General features: G+C 32.7%; 1 protein-coding gene across 2 annotated transcripts in view; it reads left to right on the forward strand.

Annotated features, from left to right (window-relative positions):
• Positions 1–16,858, forward strand: part of BANK1 (B cell scaffold protein with ankyrin repeats 1) — a 289,852-nt gene that overhangs the window by 86,335 nt on the left and 186,659 nt on the right. The gene's annotated exons all lie outside the window — the stretch shown is intronic.

Here is a 16,858-nt window from a genome sequence, read left to right on the forward strand (position 1 = left end):
AGGATTAAGTCCTTACTTATCAGTAAAAACCTTAAATGTAAATGGACTAAACTCTTCAATCAAAAGACAGAATGGCTGAATGGATTAAAAACAAAAAAAAAGACCTAGTGATCTGTTGACTACAAGAAATGCACTCTATAAAGACACACATAGACTGAAAATGAAAGGATGAAAAAAGATATCCCATGCCAATGGAAACCAAAAAAGAGCAGGGGTAGTTACACTGATAACAGAGAAAATAGATTTCAAGACAAAAACTATGAAAAGAGACAGAAAAGTTCACTGTATAATGATAAAGGATTCAATTCAGTAACAGTATATGACAATTTTAAATATATATTTACCCAACACTGGAGCAACCAGATATAAAATCAAATATTACTAGACCTAAGGAGAGAAATAGGCCTCAATATAATAATAGCTTGAGACTCCAACACCTCAATTTCAGCATTGGACAGATATTCCACACAGAAAATGAACAAAGAAACATTGGACTTAATCTGCACTATACCAAATGGACTTAATAAATATTTACAGAACGTTTCATTCAAGAGCTGTAGAATGCACATTCTTTTCCTCAGCACATGACCATTCTCAAAAATAGACCATATGTTAGGTCACAAAACAAGTTTTAGAGCAGTCAAAAATTTGAAATAGTATCAAACATTTTCTCTGACCACAATGGAGTAAAATTAGAAATCAATAACAAGAGGAAATTTGAAAACTTACAAATACTTGGAAATTAAACAATATGCTTTTGAATGGCCAGTGGATCAATAAGGACATTAAGAAGGAAACTGAAAAATGTATTGAAACAAATGATATGGCAGTACAACATACCAAAATCTATGAGATACAGCAAAAGCAGTACTAAGAGAGAAGTTTATATCTATAAGTGCCTATGTCAAAAAAAAGAAAAGAAAAATGTTAAATAAACAATGTACCAATACATCTTAAAGAACTAGAAAAGCAAGAACAAACCAAACCCAAAATTAGTAGAAGAAAAGAAGTAATAAAGATCAGAGCAGAAATAAATGAAAATTGAAATGAAGAAAACAATAAAAAAGATCAATGAAAAAGTTTTCTTTTGAGAAGTTAAGCAAAATTGACAAACCTTTAGCAAAACTAGCTAACGGCAAAGAGAAAAGATACTAATAAATAAAATCAGAGGTGAAAAATGAGACATTACAACCAATACCTAGAAATCCAAAGGATCGTTAGTGGCTACTGTGAGCAACTATATACCAACAAAGTGGAAAATCTAGAAGAAATGCACAAAGTCCTAGATACACACAAACTACCAAGATTGAACCATGAAGAAAACCAAAACCTTAACAGACCAATAACAAGTAACTAAATTGAAGCCTAAAAAGTCTCAGTAAAGAAAAGCTTGTGACTCAGTGGCTTCACAGCTGAATTATAGCAAATACTTAAAGAAGGTTGAATACTAATCCTAATCAAACTATTCTGAAAAATAGAGGAGGAAGGAACACTTCCAAACTAATTCTACGAGCCCTGTATTACCCTAATCCAGACAAACACACATCAAAAAAAAGAAAACTACAGGCCAATATCTTTGATGAATATTGATTCAAAAATCCTCAACAAAATACTAGCAAACTGAATTCAGCAATACATTAGAAAGATCATTCATCATGACTAAATGGGATTTATTCTTGGGATGTAAGGATGTTTCAAACTATGCAAATAAACCAAGGTGATATATCATATCAACAGAATGAAGGATAAAAACCATATGATCATTTCAATTGATGCTGAAAAAGTATTTGGTAAAATTCAACATCCTTTCATGGTAAAGACCCTCCAAAAACTGGGGATAGAAGGAACATACCTTGACATAGAAAAGCCATGTATGACAAACCTACAGCTACTATCATACTGAATGGGTAAAAACTCAAATACTTTTCTCTAAGATCTGGAAGATGACAAAGGTGCCCACTTTCACCATTGTTATTCAACATAGTACTGAAAGTCCTAGCTAGAGCAATAAGAGAAAAGAAAGAAATAAAGGCATCCAAACTGGAAAGGAAGAAGTCAAATTATCCTTGTTTGCAGATGAAATAATCTTATATTTGGAAAAAAACTAAAGACTTCACCAAAAACTATTAGAACTGATAAACAAATTCAGTAAAGTTGCAGGATATAAAACCAGCATACAAAAAACAATGATATTTCTGTATGCCAACAGTGAACAATCTGAACAAGAAATAAAAAAATGTCCCATTTACTGTAGCCACAAATAAAATTAAGTACCTAGGAATTAACCAAAAAAGTGAAAGATATCTATAATTAAAACTATAAAACACTGATGAAATAAAATGAAGAGATGAAAAAATAAAAAGATAGTTCATGCTCATGGATTGGAAGAACCTATGTTAGTATGTCCATACTACACAAAGCAATCTACAGATTCAATGCAATCCTATCAAAATACCAATCACATTCTTTACAGAAATAGAAAAAAAAAACTATCCTAAAGTTTATATGAAACCACGAAATACTCAGAATAGCCAAAGCAACTCTAAGCAAAAGAAATTGGATGAATAACATTACCTAACTTCAAATATACTACAGAGCTATAGTAACAAAAAACAGCATGATATTGGCATTAAAACAGGTACATAGACCAAAGCAACAGAATAGAGAACTCATAAACAAATCCAAACACCTACAGTGAACTCATTTTCGACAAAGGTGTCAAGAACACACTGTGGGGAAAAGACACTCTGTTCAATGAATAGTGCTGGGAAAATTGCATATCCATATTGAAAGAGTGAAACTAGACCCATATTTCTCACCGCATACAAAAATCAAATCAAAATGGATTAGAGACTTAAATCTAAGACCTCATACTCTGAAACTACTGAAAGAAAACATTGGAACAACTCTCCAGGACATTGGTTTGGGCAAAAATTTCTTGACAAATATCCGACAAGCACAGGCAACCAAAGCAAAAACGGACAAATATGATAATATTGAGTTAAAAAGTTTCTGCACAGCAAAGGAAACAATCAACAAGGTGAAGAGACTACTCACAGAATTGGAGAAAATATTTGCAAACTACCTATCTAACAAGGGATTAATAACCAGGATATATAAGGAGCTCAAACAACCCTATGGAAAAAAAAAATCTAGTAATCCAGTTTAAAAAAACAAGGGCAAAAAATCTAAATAGACATTTCTCAAAAGAAGACATACAGATGGCAAACAGGCATACAAAAAGGTGCTTAACATCATTAATCATTAGAGAAGTGCAAATCAAAACTACCATGAGATATCATCTCACCCCAGTTAAAATAGCTTATATTCCAAAAGACAGGCAATAACAAATGCTGGTGAGGATGTGGAGAAAACTGTTTGTCGGAAAGTAAATTAGTACAACCACTATGGAGAATAGTTTGGAGGTTCCTGAAGAAACTAAAAGTCAAGCCACCATGTGATCCAGTAATCCCACTGCTGGGTATATACCCAAAAGAAAGGAAATCAGTATATCAAAGAGATATCTGCACTCCCATGTTTGTTGCAGCACTGTTCAAAATAGCCAAAATTTGGAAGCAACCTAAGTGTCCATCAACAAATGAATGGATAAAGCAAATGTCATACTTATACACAAGGGAGTACTATTCAGCCACAAAATAGAATGAGATCCTCTCATTTGCAACAACATGGATAGAACTGGAGGACGGTATGCTTAGTGAATTAAATCAGGCACAGAAAGACAAACATCGCATGTTCTCATTTATATGTGTTGATTTAATAGTCAAAACAATTGAACTCATGGAGCTGGAGAGTAGAAGGATGGTTACCAGAGGCTGGAATGGTTAGTGGGGGTTTGGGTAGGGGAGGTGGGGATGGTTAATGGGTCCAAAAAAAAAGAAGAATGAATAAGACCTAATATTTGATAACACAACAGAGTGATTTTAGTCAATCGTAATTTCGTTGTACATTTTAGAGTAACTAAAAAAGTGTCATGGGATTGTTTGTAACACAAAGGATAAATGCTTGAGGGGATGGATACCCCATTTTACACGATGTGATTATTACACGTTGTATACCTGTATCAAAACATCTCATGTCCCCCATAAATATATATACCTAATATGTACCCACAGAAATCAAAATTTAAAATTTAAAAAACAAAACAAAAAAAGATAGAAAGTGAAATGAAAGCTGCCCTCTTAAAATACTTTGTTTTTTATTTATGAAATTGAATAAATGATCTGATGCTTAAGAAAGTGTTGAACTCTAAGAAGTGTCAGGTACTAGAAAAATTAAGAACTTATTCTGTACACTTTTCTTCATTTTCTACCTTAGTAATACACCATGTTAATACATTTCTTTACTGACTTTTAACAGCATACAATTCTAGTCCTACCTTTAAGGAAATATTTGCTATTCAAAAAGGCCTGATATAGTACCACTCTTTCAAAAGACTGCATATTGTTTTTCCTTTAATGGAAAGTGGCTGCATGGCATAGGTGCATTAGTTCTGAATGAGGCAGGAGCAAGAGTTAGATTCTTTTACTAAATCAGCAGTCACATACTTCATGGAAGCTCTGTTTCCTTAGGGCTAAAGGAATGTCCTTATGTGTACAATGAAGATGCTAGAATATATTATCACCAAGATCACTTTCAACTCAAATATTCCATAATTCTATGCCAAAAAAATTCTTAGATTGGGAATTACAACCACTCTCTATTCTGGAAGATCGACTTACAAATATGTGGGCACTCTGTGTATGCTTTATTTCACTTTTATTTGCATTTCTTCTTAGCTGTCCATCCAAAGGAGAAGCAAATCGTTCAAGTTCTGTGTATCTTCCATCACTTTTATTACTTGTTCCATATTCCTGATGGAAGGTTTGAGATGAGTGGAGAAAGAACAGTCAATAAAATGCAATTTGGTGATTTACTTCTGGATTCACTTTTTCATATTATTTGTGTCCCTTATTAGAATGGATCAATAAGAATAAGGCATATCTATTGAAGCTTGTATTTTACTGATAACATAAGTGACATTTCTTTTGTGCTGCATTTCCACCTGTAATAATAGTCAAAGGAAAATAATTCCAAATTGGGGTAGTTCAGATTTAATGATTATATTCACTTCAGTTACAAATCATTGAACTAAACAGAAGCATACCACTTAGTACACTTATGCATTTATTAAAAAATAATAAATTGGTTAAATTTAACAGCAGATATACTAGCTGTTGTGAGAAGACAATGTGTATTTCTGAGTGCAATTACTTAGCCATTAATACAACCTTAATATTGATTCTCTACAATTTTTTAAATCTTATAAGTCATCTTAGTCTATTTTCATAGTTATTGCCCCCATATGTTATAATTTATATTTAGCTACTGTTAAGAATATATTTCACTAATGACTTATTAATTTACAGTTTCTTATCACTCAGTGGCAATAAATACTCTTCATTTTTTATTTATCCCAAACTAAAGCATCTTCATGCTTCTTATGTGGCCCTGTCTCATTGGCTGAGGTTGGCTTTGATCACCTGTGCAGAGGATGACTGTGTGCTGATGTGAGTGCTGCCTGTAACCAACCCCATTCAAGGGAAGGCTCTGGTTTTTACTACCTGCATTTTTTAGAGGGTTCATGTCTTAAACCAGAAGAAACGTTTTAAAACAATTCAGAAAAACAAAGCACAAGTCAAACACAGTTAATAATGTTTCTTTACAACTACTATTCCATAATAAGATAATTAGAGAAAATTAGACGATCTGCTTCTGATAGGAACAAACCTCAAATCATCAATAACTCTTTGGAAATTAGAAGACTGAAAAATTCCCGGGCCAAAAATATGCTTGCTTGTATTTTCTAAAAGTCACCATGCAATCTTGTGGGCCTCTGTACTAATAACAGTTATAGTACAGTATCAATAATAAGATAAAGAAATAAAGTAGATATGTAATTTGGAAACTCTAAACTCTCTTTGGAATTCTTAAATTATGCTTTTACAGTAAACCAAATCAAGACATGGGAAATAAGTAAAAGAAGTATTTGAAAAAGAAAATGTAACTTCTAAGAACGCTTCCCCACCAATTCCCTATAGTTCAGCCATTTAATTTTGTTAACCTTGGTACCTTAGGTAGCAAAACACAAACGAGTATACATCAGTTATGCTCAAGTCTTTCCTAATAAATCCAATGGACGTTTTTTGTGTCAATTTAACTTGAGTTTTCAGCAGCAATTAACACCATTGACCAAAGTTACTATCCTGATTCAATTTTTTTTTGTTTTCTTCGCTTCCATGAGCCATCTTTTCCTGGTTTTCCTCTCACTTCCGTGGTGCTTCCTTCTCAATATTCTTTGTAGTTTCTTCATTCTGTTACCTATAAAATAAAGTTACTAATTGATCAAGTTTTGATTCTTAGACTCTCTTTATTCCTTGATAAATATTCCCTCTACGTGTTATCTCATTGATTCTTAAGATATATTTCAAATGTGGTTTCCCTTTAAACCCCATTTTTTCAGTGCTAACTCAGGAAATGCATCTTCATCAGGCCAGTTTAAAAACCGCAAACATAAGAGTCTCCTTAATATCTTCTTACATACTTACTCTACAAATTCAATCCATACTAATACATATCAATGTTACTTACTAAATATTGGTCACCTCTCTTCATATCTCAACAGTTCTAACACTTTAGTCCATCGATTTTTCTTTTGCCTAAACTACTATAATGGTCTCCTTATTGGTCCTCCACCTTAAGTTCTTGCACACCTCCTACTATCTCAAATTCATAGTCTGGGAGGTTTTTGTTTGTTTGTTTGTTTTGTTTTGTTTTGTTCTGAGACGGAGTTTCACTCTTGTCACTCAGGCTGGAGTGCAGTGGCGCGATCTGGGTTCACTGCAACCTCCGCGCCCTCTCCCCTTCTGGTTCAAGCGATTCTCCTGCCTCAGCCTCCCGAGTAGCTGGGGTTACAGGCGCCTGCCTCCACGCCCGGCTAATTTTTGTATTCTTAATAGAGACGGGGTTTCGCCATGTTGGCAGGCTAGTCTGGAACGCCTGACCTCAGGTGATCCACTGACCTCGGCTTCCCAAAGTGCTGGGATTACAGGCGTGAGCCACCGCACCCAGCCTGGGAGGTTCTTTTAAAAACAAAGTTCTCAGCATGTAATTCTGCTCCAACATTTCAATGGATTCCAATTTTGGGGTGAATTAAAATATTTGACATGAGCCATGCAGCCCTGCAGAGACTGTCCCTTCTCCTTCTCTCCAGTTTAATCTCACTTTTCTACCTCTCCCTGTGCATTCCAGGCACACTTGTCTGCTTATTTCCCGGACCATGCCATGCAGTCTACTACAGGGAACTCTGCATGTGCTCCTCTATCTAACTGAAGTACTTTTCCAGTTCCCCCTTTATTCTCACTACTTTCACCTAGTTAATTCTAATTGCTCCTCTAAATTCTTTATTCTAGTATCTCTTCTTCAGTGAATCCTTCCCTCATCTTATACAACTCCATGTATATCTCTTTGTAAAACTGATCACATTCTAATTTGACATCTATGTGTGTGACATGTCTCAAATTAATGCCTGCCTTTCATTACCACGGTCAATAAGGGCAAAGATACTATCTACAGTTGTGCATTGGCTAACAATGGGAACATGTTCTGAGAAATGCATTGTTAAGCAATTTCATCATTGTGCAAACACCATGTGCAAACATCACTCAGTGTATTTATCCAAACCTAGGCTAGGAGTATAGCCTGCTACACACCTAGGCCTAGTATAGCCTGTTGCTCCCAGACCTCAAATGTGTGTAGAATATTAATGTACTGAATAGTGTAGGCAACTTTAACACAATAGGAAGTAGTTGTATATCTGAACATATCTAAGCATAGAAAATACAATTAAAATGTAATATAAAATATTTTTAAAAAGTGCATCCATAGGCAGCTCTATTATAATTTGGGACCACTGTTGTATATGAGGTCTGTCATTGACCAAAATATTCTTATGCATTACAAGGCTGTATTTAGTTCTCTGTTTTATCTCCAGGACCAAGGGCACTGTAAGACACATGGCTGCTCAATAAATATTTTGTTGAGCAAATAGGAGGTGAAAAAATTTTATACATTAAGTTTCCCACCCAGTTTCAAGTGATCCACTTATTAGAGCCCTTTGTTCCAGTTGCCGCTAGCACAGGCACAGCCCCTTTTTGAGGAGGCAGTGGGACTACTGGCTGAAGCAGAAACAGCAAGGCAAAGAAGGGAAGGGCCAGAAAGGAAAGAATCAAATGAATATAAACAAGATGGATTCTGTCACATAACTTGGAACCTGGCTCCCAAAACAAACTAAAAAAGAAATTTCTGAAATGTTTTCAATAAATCATGGCATCATTTATAGAAAGCATTTTTGAGAGACATTGTTTTGAGTATATTATTGCTATATTTGTTTTAAAACTTCTTACATTTAACAGTATGTTGTTACAAAATGGTTACTAAAAAGAGGCAAAGGTAAGAAAGGGCATGGTTCTTTTGATTTCTTTAATGCCTACAATAGAAACACTTTGATTTGTCTCTTACATTATGAATGTCATTAAGTGTCTCCATTAATGAGTCTGTTCAAGTTCGCTCAAGTTAAAACTTTGAGACCTTTTGACATTAGGAATTAACAATATATTGGGGGTGGGGCATGTTGAAAAACTCAGCACAATCAAGCTTCAGTCATTACTCCAGAAGTGTATTAAGAAAACTTTTATCAGATTGTCTTTACATAAATTATGATGTTCATGGATTTTGCATGGTTGATGGGGATGCTAGTCATTCCCCAGTATTTTTTTTTTCCTTTCTTACAGCATGATATAACATTCATCTGAGCACATGGCAATATTGCATTTCCTCCCTTGAAGCTAGGTGTAGCCATATGACTAAGTGTTGCCCAATGGCATGGCATGGCAGTGGAAGCAATATGTGCAAATTTATGAGCATGTCCTTAAAAGATGGGTGGAGTCATGCTCTTTCCCTCACTGGCTTTTTCTTTTGACTGGTTTGAATTCCGACAAGGAAGCGATGGATGAACCTTCTTGTACCATGAAGATGATATATAACAGTGAAACTCTAGACAGAAAGGGCCTCGATGCCTAAATCCAGGGTTTCTTTCTTGTTTAAGCCACTATCACTTTGGGTCTCTGTATTGCAATAGCAAAATCTACATTCTAACTAATTTAAAAGTTATGCGTTATTTAATTTAAGAATTTAAAAATAATAAACAGATTGTTTTTTGTCAGTGGAAAAGCCAGTTTGGAGGGTCACGTCTCCTTATTGCTAGACTTACATGCTCTTCTTATATCATGATTACATTTCATGAGTTTTTGTATCTAAGAGTTCACATAATAGTATTTAGAGAAAATAGAATTTTTACTGGAAATTTTGCATATCTACACTTACAAGATTACATTTAATATTTACATTTAAACTTCTAAAAAATTCTGTCAGTTAATTATTATTGAGATTCATAGCTAATGAGTCCTGGAGCAGGCATTTAAATGCAGATTCCTCGAATCTCAAAACATATTTTCTTCATGTGATAATACCACTTGCAAGTATTTAAAGAGATTCTACAACTATATGAAAACCTAATCAATAATACATATAAAATCATTTTCATTGTTTTATATGTTTGTTTTTGTATTTATAGTCACAGATATTGCAATTCAAAGAAATGATTCATTCAAAACAGAAAATTAAGTTGATAAAAGAAAATATCTCTTTTAGATTTATACATTTACATTATTATTTTAAATTAACTGCTTTGAGCTGAGCACGTATAAAGTTTAAAAAAAATCTTTGCATAACCCTAGAAAACATTTGCTTTGCTCTTTTTTTCTATCATTTTCTTTACAAGCTGCAGTAAGATTTTTTTAAAGATATGTAAACTATTTATCAAATTTCACTTTAAACGGCCGTTTTGGCTCTCTTTCATGGCACACATTTAAGAACAGAGGAACAAACGAGATGCCCTTTCTTTTACTAGTGAAACTTAAACAAGCACAGCAATTTGTTATAAGAAGAAGAGCAAGGCTGTTTTCAGCTCAACCGTTGACTTTCCTTTTAGATACTTCTTGGCCTACCTCCATTTATGGAAGCTAGAAAGACCAGATTCCAACATTTTTAACTAACCTTGCAGTTAGACATATCACGTGAGAGAGTTTTCAACAACGAGACACAAGGGGACATCTTTGAAACTTTTGCTTTTCTGGTTAAACAGAGAAAAAGAATAGATATGGTTGGCTGCAGCTCCCTCTCCCAGTACCTGTACCACCTCCCACACACATCACTTTCCTCCCTCTTTCTGGCTAAACATCAGTATAATGTTGGGAACTGCAGTGGTGATCTTGAAGCCATGGGGGCATAATTTATTCTTTACTTAAATACTATTTCAGATTTTATTCTTCTCTCCACGATTAGAATGTAGGATTAAATTTACTGTGTTTAGAATGTAAAGATCTAAGTTAGAATCTTTATTTACCACTTATTAGCTCTGCCAATTTGGGTGTTACTGAATTTTTTGTATCATGATTATCACCTCTATAAAAGTAGACATTTAGAAAAATCTACCTTGCAGGGTGTTATAAAAGTTAGAGATAGCTTATATAGAGCCTAGCACATTAGCAGTGCTCCACATGTGGTAGTTATTACTATTAGTTAAACTGTTTGAATCTGTTCATTGCATGCTTATTCCTATAACATATCCTTTTACAGCACTCCAGTGATCTGAAATACTTCCCAGCTATTTACATTATGAAATACCGTCCTAAAATGCTTTCAAATACAGCCTCTCGATGCCATTTTGCTCAGTGTTCACACCCCTCATCAAAGAGAGGAGTGAAATCCACCTTCGAAGGGGTGCTTTTATATAAATATCTATATATCTCAAGGAATTCAGTTTTGTGCAATAAGTATTTGGGGGGATTGTTAGTATTTAATTAAACTTATTTTTTAGATAATTGTACATTCATATATAGTTGTAGGTTATATAGGAAGGGACTGTGTGTTATGGTAGTTTGTGTTTTTCAAGGACTTGGTTCATTTCATCTAAATCATCAAACTCATGTATGTAGAATTGTTCATATACTCCCTTTTATTCTTTTGATGTCTGCAGGGTTTGTATTGCTATCTTTTGTTTTTCATTTGTGATATTTGTAATCTGCATTTTCTCCCTATTTTTCTTTGTAAGTCTTGCTAGAAGTTTGTCAATTTTATTGATCTTTTAAAAGAATCACTTGTTACTATACTTTTTCTTTGTTGTTTTCATACTTTCAATTTTGAGTTCAGCTGTTATACTTATTGTTCTCTTGTTCTGCTTGCTTTGAGTTTGTTATGTTCTTTTTCTGAATTCTTGAAGTAGGAACCTAGATAATTGATTTGAGACTTTCTGTCTTTTCCAATGTATTATAAAATTTTCTCAGCCCTCCTTTAGCTATGTTCCAAAAATTTTGATATGTTGTATTTCACTTTCATTCAGTTTAATGTATTTTTAAAATTCTGTTCAGAGTTTCCTTTTGACCCACAGATTACTTAGTAGCATTGTTGTTTGGTTTCTTAATATTTGGACACTTTCCTATGATCTTTCTGTTATGGATTTCTAGTTTGATTCCATGCGGTCAGAAAAGACACTGTATGATTTAAATTATTCTAAATTTGTTAATATTTGTTTTATGCCTCAGGATATGATCTATCTTGGTATGAGTTTCTCAAACCCTTGGAAAGAATGTATTCTGCTGTTACTGGATGGAGTGGTCTATGTATGTGGATTGATGCTGATTGGTTAGATCACTGGGATGATGGTGTGTTTGAATTTTTTTATTTTTTCCTGATTTTCTGTCTACCAATTGTAGAAAGAGAGATGTTTAAGTCATCACTGTCATTGTGGAGTTGTCTGTTTCTCCTTTCAGTTCTGTCCATTTTTCCTTCACATTTTTTGAAGTTTTTGTTTTTTGCTGCATATGTATTCAGGATTACTATGTCCTCTTGATGGATTGACTCTATCATTATATAATGTCCCTGTCTCCTGTAAATTTTTTTTCCTCTGATGTCTATTTTATTGATATTAATATAGCCATTTTTGCTTTCCTTTGTAATTTTTGCATGCTATATCTGTTTTATTCTTCTACTTTAAACCTGCTAATTTTACTTATTATAAATATTATTAAAGTATTTATAATTTTATTTATTATAAAAACCTAATTTATTTATTATAAAAAATAAATAAATTTTATAATTATTTATTATTATAAAGAGAACATATAGTTAAATCATATTTTTAAATCCACTCTATTTTTTGTTTTTAATTTTCTCTGTTTTCATTTGTTTTTTTTTTTCTTTCCTGTGTGTTACTTATTTTTTTTTAAAGAAATTCACTTTGATGTATCTCTGGTATTTTAAATGCACCTATTTGCACAACTTTTTTAGTTGTTGATGTAGGTATTGTATTATATATACAAAACTTATAGTCTAGCGCTGTCTTCATTTTACCAGTTTGAGTGAAGTATAAAAATCCTACCTCCTTTGACTTCTCTTTACCCATCCCCCATTTATAATATAAATGTCTTAGATATTTTGACTACATACATTTAGAACACATAAGACAGTGTTATACCTTATCTTTAACTGTCAAGTATGAGTTAGAAAACTCAAGAGAAGAAGGAAAGTCTATCATACTTACCTATACTTTTGCTTACTGTGTTCTTGCTCTCTGATGTGCCAAAGGGTCTTCTTTCATTATAACCTTATGGTTTAGAGAACTTTTCTTTTTCCATTATTTTAGGCCACATCTGCTGATAACAGATTCCCTTAGTTTTTCTTTATCAGAAATGCTTTGATTTTCTCTTCAGTCCTGAAGGGTATTTTTTGCTGGGCATAAGATTCCAGGTTGATAGTTCTTTTCTTTTAACACTTGACAAATGTTTTGCCACTTCTTTCTGTCCTTCATAGCTGCTTCTAGCAATCTAATTGTTTTTACCATATAGATAAAGTTTTATTTATTTTTCACTTTTTTCAAAATCTTTTCTTTGTATTTAGTTTCCAGAAGTTTTATGATTAGTCTTGGCATGGAATTGGAGGGGTTTATCCTGTTTTTGCTTTTCACAGCTTGCTCCGTCTATAGGTTTATGCCTCTTGCCAAATTCAGGAAGTTTCTAGAAATTATTTCCTTGTGTACTTTTTCATCCCCACCTTGTTTCTCATCTCTTCCTGGGACTCTGATCAGAAGAATGTTCAATCTTTTGTTATAGTCTTAAAAGTGCTTGAAACTGCTTATTTCTTTCAGTGTATTTTCTTCCTATTGTTCAGATTGAGTAATTTTTATTGTTCTGTCTTCAAGTTAATTGATTGTTTCCTCTGTTCTCTTCATGTCACTGTTAAGCCTACCCAGTGAGGTATAATTTTGATTACTGTATTTTCAGTTCTAAAAATTCTAGTTGTTTCTCCTTTGTATCTTCTATTTATTTGCTGAGAATTTCTGTTTTCCTGATAAAGCTTTCTATTTTTTATTTGTTTCAAGCATGATTATAATTGCTTGCTGAACTACTTTTTTTACCAGAGCTGTTTTCAAACCTTTGACAGATAATTCTAACATCTTTGTCCTCTTGGTGTTGGCATTTTTATTGGTTGTTTCTTTACAATCAATTTGCGATCATCCAGGTACTTCATATAAAAAGTGATTTTCTACTGAAACTTGGACATTTTATTTGTATTTAGGGAGAGGAAAAAGGAAAGTAGGACTACTACATCTTTCCAGAAGTAAATTCCATAATTCTGAATATTATTTAAAATATAATTTATATCTTTATTATATTTATATTTTCTAGTTAGGAAGAAATAGTCATAATAATAAAGTTATTTATCAGAAATAAGTGTAAATTTATATAACACTTTCAGATTCAAATAGAGTTGTGATTTATAAATACATATGCAAATGATTTTTAAGTTACATTCATCAATCCCTTATTCCCTCATCTGGAACTAAAAAAATTTTCTTGGGAGTAGTTGTAACACTTTCTTCATGAACATAAAGCATTGTTTTTTAACCAGCCTCTGGTTATTTCATTTCTCAGTCTGTTTTCTGTTTTCTTTTTCCAATATTCTCAATAAATACAGATGCATGTATGCATGTATATGTATATATATGTATATATTATGGATAGGTGTTTAATTTGTTCAATAACAAAATAATAACACTAATATAATTTCATCATTTTGTTCTATTCTTAATTTTACATCAAGTTCATTAACTAAAGTCTTAGGATAAATGTGATTTTTTGATGAGCAAACTTTATACTATTTTATTTCAATCTTTCTTTTTGAAAGATCTGTACAATTGTATCAACTTCATCAAATGTTCTTTGGGTTGCACAATTTATTATAAGAGAAAAATTCTAATTTATGTCATTTTAAAATTTCAATGCCAATGTTTAGAAAGGATGCATATTGTGTCTTTGAAACATAATTTTAAAAGGAGCATAACTACTCCAGTCAGAGATTTTTGGTTAGGTTGTCTTCTAAGGAGAAATCTTGGAATTATTTTTCATAGCCATTTCTGTGATTTTTCACATCTTTGTTTTGTGTTATATACCACTTATTTATATGCAAGCATAATACTAGGAGTATGATTATTAAATTAAGATAGAAGTGGTTAGATTCAACTAACTATGGTGGGCTGGAATATTAAGAGTTATCCATATTCTTTCCTAATTAATTGTCTTTGTCTATGTCATGACCTTTTTTTCTCATTCTGAATATATTGCTACTTTATTTTTAAAATTTAACTATATTACCTATGGCATTTCTCTCGTTAAAGTGCTGTGGTACCCTCCATGAGAAATGGTAGTTTTCATATTCTAGTGGGAACTCTTGCTGTTTTGAATTCTCGTCTGTGTTTTAGAGTCTCAGATCTGGAAGGAATCCCAGAAGCTATTTTATGCCTAACTTATACGTGAGTGTAATAACTCTATGCCACATCAATCTCTACCCACTAGATTTTGTATATTTTTAAAAAGAAATGGCGATGGAGCTCCTCATGTAAAAATGTCAATGGCTAGATAATATGCTATACAGAACTGTCATGGCCATTGACACAAATTTTAAAGAAAATTTAAAAACTAATGTTATGATTTTCATATATTTAAAATTTCTTTCATCAGTTTGTATCACTAAAACACTTTTTTTAGCTTTAGTATAAAGTGTCAACATATTACCAATAATTTTTTGCCCCACTGCTCCTTTCAAAGGCTTCCTGAAGAGATTAAAACAGTAATAACAACTAATATAAAATTGTGTCATCTTCATTTATAGGATAGGTTCCACTGAATATAAATACTCAACTACATAAACAATCATAATTATGCTAAAACCTAAGTAAGTTTAATTTATTTCACATTATAAATGTTTCCACATTAAGCATTATAGGCCTGAAACAATTACTCAGTGAGTACAAAATGAATTGCAAACTTATCAGGTGTTCAAGGCCTTATTTGAAATGCCCACTTCCTTTTTATCTCTCATTCTTCTTTTTCTTATGGAAGTACCTAGAGTCCTTAACCAGGCCATGCATATGATACCTACATGCCTATATGTAATTTGTTTGTTTAGTCTAGAATGCTCCTTGTGTGTATGGTCATCTCAATTTGGAGCATGTCTTCCATAAAGCCTTTGCTGGCCTGTTCTTTCTTCGTGCAATTGAGGCAGTTTCCTTTTGCCCACACTACACCTAACTCATAGTGACTTTCAACATGGTACCTGGGACTCTTCATTGCCCATATGTGATTACATTACTGAATTTTTGGAAGGCAGAGCTTGTCACATTTTCCCTTCTTTTTTAAAAAAATATAATCCAGAGCTAAGAGCTTTGCACAGTCTGTGGTGTTTACTAGATGCTTATGAATGCTGGGTTTTGTTATGCGTTACATAGCTACAAGTTGAGAAAATGATTTTTCATTCCTTCTTTTCACTTCTTAGCACGACTTTCAAGAAATCCAGGGAGACCTAAACCACTTTATTACTTGCAGCCTGAATTCTGAAAAATTAAGAAATAAATGAACAAAAATATCTTTTTTTCAGTACAGTTATTTAATTTGTGACTATGTCTTGACAATATTTATAGTTTTATTTTTGGAAATCCTTTCAAAACTCTTAATTAGAAACTTTTGTTCCACAGTTCCCTCTTCATCCCATGACTTTGTTGATTGGCCCACCTCCTTAGCTATAATCACCTGTGTCTTGAGCAATTTCGTCCCAGTCATAGCATGACATAAGACAACTTGAAAAGAATACTGGTCTTTGTAACAGGTTATATCATGGGCAGTAGAACACTTGAATACTGGATGGCTCCTCCCAAGACGCTTAGGTTAGAGAAACAGAGTAGAATATAGTTACTCTGTATCTGCAGGGGAAAAGAAAGGCCAAGATAAATATTTTCCCTCACTTAGACACAGCAATAATATAATTTAAACCATTTCACTTCTGATCCTTAAGTTGAAGAAAAAGACTCATCATTTTATCATTTCATTTATTAAACTGCAAAATATATTTTTACCAAAATTTATTATTGAAACAAATTTCATGGTTATCCTTGACCTATTGTAATTCTCTTTTAAAATTTATATTTTATAGTTATAAAATATAAAGTTATATTTTCTTATCCAAAGTTATAGTTTCTTACCCAAAAGCAGAGACTTTTATTTCTTGAATCCATTTTTCTGTTATCTTAGTAATTGGTTTTTAGGCAAGGCCCTTATGTTTTGATTTATTCTTTCTAAAAAGTTATCAGTATTACTAAAGATTAGCCATTGTTTACTCCAGTTAATAA

This window comes from Gorilla gorilla, chromosome 3 (genome assembly GCF_029281585.2).
Source record: "Gorilla gorilla gorilla isolate KB3781 chromosome 3, NHGRI_mGorGor1-v2.1_pri, whole genome shotgun sequence".
Lineage (NCBI taxonomy): Eukaryota > Metazoa > Chordata > Mammalia > Primates > Hominidae > Gorilla > Gorilla gorilla.